This window comes from Dendrobates tinctorius, unplaced genomic scaffold, assembly GCF_039654945.1.
Source record: "Dendrobates tinctorius isolate UK_male_01 unplaced genomic scaffold, ASM3965494v1 ptg000196l, whole genome shotgun sequence".
Lineage (NCBI taxonomy): Eukaryota > Metazoa > Chordata > Amphibia > Anura > Dendrobatidae > Dendrobates > Dendrobates tinctorius.
Window position 1 is genome coordinate 8,748,906 of NW_027361863.1, and position 6,123 is coordinate 8,755,028.

Consider the following 6,123-nt stretch of genomic DNA (forward strand, 5'->3'; position numbering starts at 1 on the left):
TCTGCCATTTCACCCGATTTGAGACGTGCCCTAGAGGAATTTCAGGAGGATAGGCCTGAGCGTTGCCCTATGGGAAGATTGTATGTTCCTGACCAGTGGAGAAAGAGAGTGATGTCTGAAGTCCATTGCTCCGCATTGGCTGGTCATCCGGGTATTTTTGGTACCAGAGATTTGGTGATTCGGTCGTTTTGGTGGCCTGCCTTATCTCGTGATGTCAGGAATTTTGTACAGTCCTGTGGGACTTGCTCTCGGTATAAACCCTGTTCTCGTTCTAGTGGGTTGCTGGTGCCCAAGAGGCCATGGAACCATAGCTCAATGGATTTTATTTCTGATCTTCCTGTCTCTCAGAGAATGACTTATCTGGGTGATTTGTGATAGATTTTCGAAGATGGTCCATCTTGTACCACTCCCAAAGTTGCCATCTTCCGCTGAGTTGGTGCCCTTGTTTTTACAACAGGTGGTTCGGTTACAAGGGAATTCCTGAGAACACTGTGTCCGATAGAGGGGTCCAGTTTGTTTCCAGATTCTGGAAAGCCTTTTGTTCCAATCTGGGTATTCAGTTATCCTTCTCCTCTTCGTTTCATCCCCAGACCAATGGGCAGACTGAGAGAACAAACCAGACCCTGGAGTCTTATTTAAGATGTTTTATATCTGCTGATCAAGATGATTGGGTCTCATTTTTGCCCTTGGCCGAATTTGCGCTTAACAATAGAGCTAGTTCTGCCACTCTGATGTCACCCTTTTTCTGTAATTTTGGGTTTCATCCTCGGTTCTCTTCAGGGCAAGTGGAATCTTCATCCTGCCCAGGTGTGGACACTGTGGTTGTGAGAATGCAGCAGATATGGGATCAAGTGGTGGATAAGTTGTCACTCTCTCAGGAAAAGGCCCAGCGTTTTTCCAACCGGCGTAGGACCATCGGTCCCCGGTTTAAAGTGGGTGATATGGTTTGGCTGTCGTCCAAGAATATTCCTGTGAAGGTTGCATCTCCAAAATTTAAGCCAAGATTTATTGGACCTTATAAGATTTTGGAGATTCTTAATCCTGTTTCTTTTCGATTGGCTCTTCCAGTTACGTTCAAAATCCATAACGTATTTCACAAGTCACTGTTAAAGAGGTTTGTTGAGCCAGTAGTTCCTGTGGCGGCACCTCCTGATCCTGTATTGGTTAAAGGCAATGTGGAATATGAGGTAGAGAAAATATTGGATTCTTGTTTGGTTAGACGGAGACTCCAGTATTTGGTCAAATGGAAGAGTTATGGCCAGAAGGATAATTCTTGGGTCTCTGCCTCTGATATTCATGCCAATAAATTGGTTCGTGCTTTTCACCGGGCCCATCCTGATCGGCCTGGTGGCATGGATGAGGGTTCGGTGACCCCTCCTCAAGGGGAGGGTACTGTCATGAACTCATTTTCTGCTCCACCAGTTGAGAGTTCCCCTTCCGTTCTCCCTCTGGTGGTGACAGGAGGTAGTGCTGTTGGTTTAAGTGGTAGTGATCTGCCACCTGATGAGGAAGATAACGATTGGATCTCTGGAGTATCAGACTGGATATAAGACAGCGGACGCCCTATCCGGGTGCTGGTGATTCAGTCTGCTTCTCAGGTCTTGGACTTCAGCTCTCTTCCAGTCTTCTCAAGTTAAGTTTGTTTTTTGCTAATGTTCACCCTTGCGCTTGTTGGTCAATTCAGTTTTTTGTGTAATCAGCCTGCCCCTGCTGGGGCTATGCTGAAATTCCACTCCTATTAATCAGTATTTTCCAATCTGCTTTTTGTCCCTTATTAGATTGGCCTCTTTTTTGCTCTCTCAGAATATTTCAGAGTGCTAATATAGGTTTAGAAGTCTAGTGACTTCAGGGTTAATTTTTCTATCAGAAGTGTTGGACAATATGTTTGTAGGTTGTTTTTGGCAGATTGCAGACAGTGTCTTTCCTTTTCTGTCCTTTTTAGTCATCCGGGACCCATCGTTTGCTCAGCCTATTTTCCTGCCTTTGTTTGTATTTTCATCTTGTTTCACCATCAATACATGTGGGGCGCTGTCTTTCCTTTGGGGTCTGCTCTGGGGCAGTTAGTTTTCCTCTTTTCCTGCTTTAGGCTTATGTAGTTCTCCGGTTGTGACGAGGCGTCTAGGACCAACGTAGGAACGCTCACGACTGCTGCTAGTTGTGCGGTTAAGATCAGGGATCTGCAATCTGCATAGTTACCAACTTCTCTGGTTTTCTGAGACTTAGCTTGTTGTCTTGTTTTTCCTCCTCGGTTTCCCATTCATAGCAGTGACCCCTGCTCCATCCACTTCTATGGGAGCAGTAGTATGTGTGACACCACTCCATCCACTTCTATGGAAGTAATGTGGGAATATGTGACACCACTCCATCCACTTCTATCTGTGCAGTGGAGTAATGTGACACCCCTCCATCCACTTTTATGATAGTGGTGGTGTAATGTGACCCCCGCTCCATCCACTTCTATGGGAGCAGTAGTATGTGTGACACCACTCCATCCACTTCTATGGAAATAGTGGGGGAATCTGTGACACCACTCCATCCACTTCTATGGAAGTAGTGGGGTAATCTGTGACACCACTCCATCCACTTCTATGGGAGCAGCAGAGTAATGTTAACTGCCCCCCGCTCCGTCCACTTCTATGGGAGCGGTGGAGTGATATGTGACATCGTTGTCAGAGACTGTTTCTTGCCTCAGGTAGTATGGATCGGCTCAGGCACCCATGCTATGAAGACACACACCAGGTAGTGGAAGTCTCCTTTATTATTGGGTATGATCATCTCTTATAGGATTTTGATCAAAGAAACATTGTACAAATGTATTTGGGAGTGATCTCATCCAAACAATTGCTGGATATGAAGGATGATGTGTGAGGAATGCAACCGTCAAATAAGTCAACGGAAACCCAGTAAAGTTCGTCCTTGATAGAATTCTAGTAAAAACCACAGAAATTAAACAATAAGGAATGTTCATGTGGACACAGATGATGACCAAGTTGAAGGATAATAGGGTATGTTATATTTTACAGAACTGATTTTAACCCCCTCCATTCACGCCTATGGGAGCAGTGGTGTAATGTGTGACACCGCTACGTCCACTTCTTTGGGAGCAGTAGTATAATGTGACCCCGTTCCATCCATTTCTATGGGAGCAGTGTCGTAAGATTTGACCCCGCTTCATCCACTTCTTTGGGAGCAGTGGTGTAATGTGTAATTTTGCTCTATCCACTTCTATGGGAATAGTGGTGTAATGTGTATCTTCGTGCCGTCCACTTCCATGGGAGCAGTAGAGTAATGTGTGACACCGCTCCATGTACTTCTATGGCAGCAGCAGAGTAATGTGTGACCCTGCTCCGTCCACTTCTATGGGAGCAGTGGAGTAATGTCTGACACCACTCCTTCCACTTCTGTGGGAGCAGTGGTGTAATGTATAATCCTGCTTTGTCCACTTCTGTGGTAGCAGTGGTGTAATGTGTGACCCTGCTCCGTCAACTTCTGTGGGAGCAGTGGTGTAATGTGTATTCCCGCTTTGTCCACTTCTATGGGAGTAGTGGTGTAATGTGTGATCCTTCTCCGTCCACTTCTGTGGTAGCAGTGGTGTAATGTGTGACCCTGCTCCGTCCACTTCTATGGGAGCAGTGGTGTAATGTGTAGTCCCGCTTTGTCCACTTCTATGGTAGCAGTGGTGTAATGTGTGACCCTGCTCCGTCCACTTCTATGGCAGCAGTGGTGTAATGTGTGATCCTGCTCCGCCCACTTCTATGGGAGCAGTGGTGTAATGTGTATCTTTGCGCCGTCCACTTATATGGGAGCAGTGGAGTAGTGTGTGACACCGCTCCATCCACTTCTATGGCAGCAGCAGAGTAATGTGTGACCCCCGCTCCGTTCACTTCTATGGGAGCAGTGGTGTAATGTGTAATCCCGCTTTGTCCACTTCTATGGTAGCAGTGGTGTAATGTGTGACCCTGCTCCGTCCACTTCTATGGTAGCAGTGGTGTAATGTGTGATCCTGCTCCGCCCACTTCTATGGGAGCAGTGGTGTAATGTGTATCTTCGCGCCGTCCACTTATATGGGAGCAGTGGAGTAGTGTGTGACACCGCTCCATCCACTTCTATGGCAGCAGCAATGTGTGACCCCCCGCTCCGTTCACTTCTATGGGAGCAGTGGTGTAATGTGTAATCCCACTTTGTCCACTTCTATGGTAGCAGCAGAGTAATGTGTGACCCCGCTCCGTTCACTTCTATGGTAGCAGTGGTGTAATGTGTGCCCCGCTCCGTTCTTTTCTATGGGAGCAGTGGTGTAATGCGATGGGCACATCACTTATGATTGCCATTAAATGCATGGTCTTCTATGGCAATGTATGCTTTCTTCAGAGACTTACACAGATATAGCAGAGCTCCGTGATCAGAGCACAGCAGCCTGAGTATCGGGGCTTGCTCACACTGGTGTATAACATGGCCGAGTAGCACTGGGTCCAATCTTACACTATGGAGCAGTACAGATCTATCATTTTATTTATTTTTATTATTTTTCTCTCAGGCCAATTTGGCATGAGAGAATAATTGCAGCATGCTGAGAGTGCCTCCGATATTTGGACCACGCGATCCCATAGTCTATGGGTGCGCCTAAAACATCAGACTGCATTCAGATGTCATCCGAGTGCAGTCTGATTACCACGGACTCAGAGACAATGGAGAAATTAAGTTCTCCATCTTGTCCACACCTGGGATGCGATTCTTTCATGTGAGAGAATCTGATCACATTAAGCTGACAGAGTTTGAGCAGTGTGTCATTAGCATAATCTGCCCAATTCTCTCATAACACCCCAGTGTGAGCGAGCCCTTACTCTGCAGTTCTCTGAACACTGGGGTGGGGAGCGGTGATCAGCAGCCTGGTGTTGTACTAACGTCAGGCTGTGAACACCGCTGACTGCCACTGACACTCATCTCCGACCTCCGCATCCCGGCACCTCCTGTCACAGTTGTGTCTAGATTGGAGTGGCTCCTGTGAGGGCCTCCTTCCAGCAGCTCCACTCTAGATGGCTCACCAGTGAGGTGACTAGAATGGAGTTGTTGTAGTGAGGATCGCACCCAAGCCTCCACTCTAGACAGTCGAGTGCCGAGGTGACTGGAGCTGCTGGAGCTAGGACATCTCTGGAGGTCTGGATTTGGAATGATAATTCAAATCAAAGTGGAAAATCAAACTACAGGCTGGTATCTGCTCCATGCTCTGGACACTGTGTTAACAGTCGCAGCTACCCTTCTTGCCACAACTTGCATTGATGTGTCATCCTGGATGAGCTGCACTACCTGAGCAATGTCTGTGGGGTGTAGACATCTCCTCTTTCTACTGTGCTATACCTCTAGGCGTGAGAGCAATGACAAAATTCAATTGTGACCAAAATAACAGGCAAAAGTATGATAACAGAGAAATGGTCTGTGGTCACCTCCTGCAGAGGGGTTGTCTTGGTAATTGCCTATCATGTCTGTTCCATATGCAAAACAGCAGGAGAAAATGCTTCGCAACTGGACAGGTTGATTTCACAGAAGTGTGATTGGCTTGGAGTTACATCGTGTTGCTTAAGTGTCCCCTTTATTTTTTCTTCAGTGTATATATGTATATACGGTGCGTGTGTGTATATGTGTGTGTGTGTGTGTATATGTGTGTGTGTGTATATATATATATATATATATATATATATATATATATATATATATATATATATATATATATATATATATATATGAACCAGTTTTATAAATGTAATGATTTCATGGCTTTTCAATGCTTTATTGGGTTATTGCTAAAGTTTTTAATATAGTAGACATCAAAAATTGTACATGAATTAATGTTTATTGCTTTTATATTTATTTCTATGTAGCCAACAAATTCTGTAAAATTCAGTTTTTTGATTCTGATTAATAAAGCTTGCAGTTTTCTTATTGCGTTTTGTAATATAAAACATTTACACACAGCCCTGATTGTTCAATTTTAATAGAATTCGACTTTTGCCGTATCTACACAAGTCTCGGCCATCACCACCTTTTCAAAGAATATGCAGAGGGGCGTGAAAAAGCGCAGCCGACAGTCCTCGTAATTTACAGCACAAAAGTGACAAATTATGACAC

The 6,123-nt window shown here is 45.3% G+C and overlaps 1 protein-coding gene across 2 annotated transcripts in view; it reads left to right on the plus strand.

The window, feature by feature from the left end:
• MMS19 (MMS19 homolog, cytosolic iron-sulfur assembly component) overlaps positions 1-6,123 on the plus strand; it is a 135,136-nt gene that overhangs the window by 119,885 nt on the left and 9,128 nt on the right. The window lies entirely within an intron of this gene.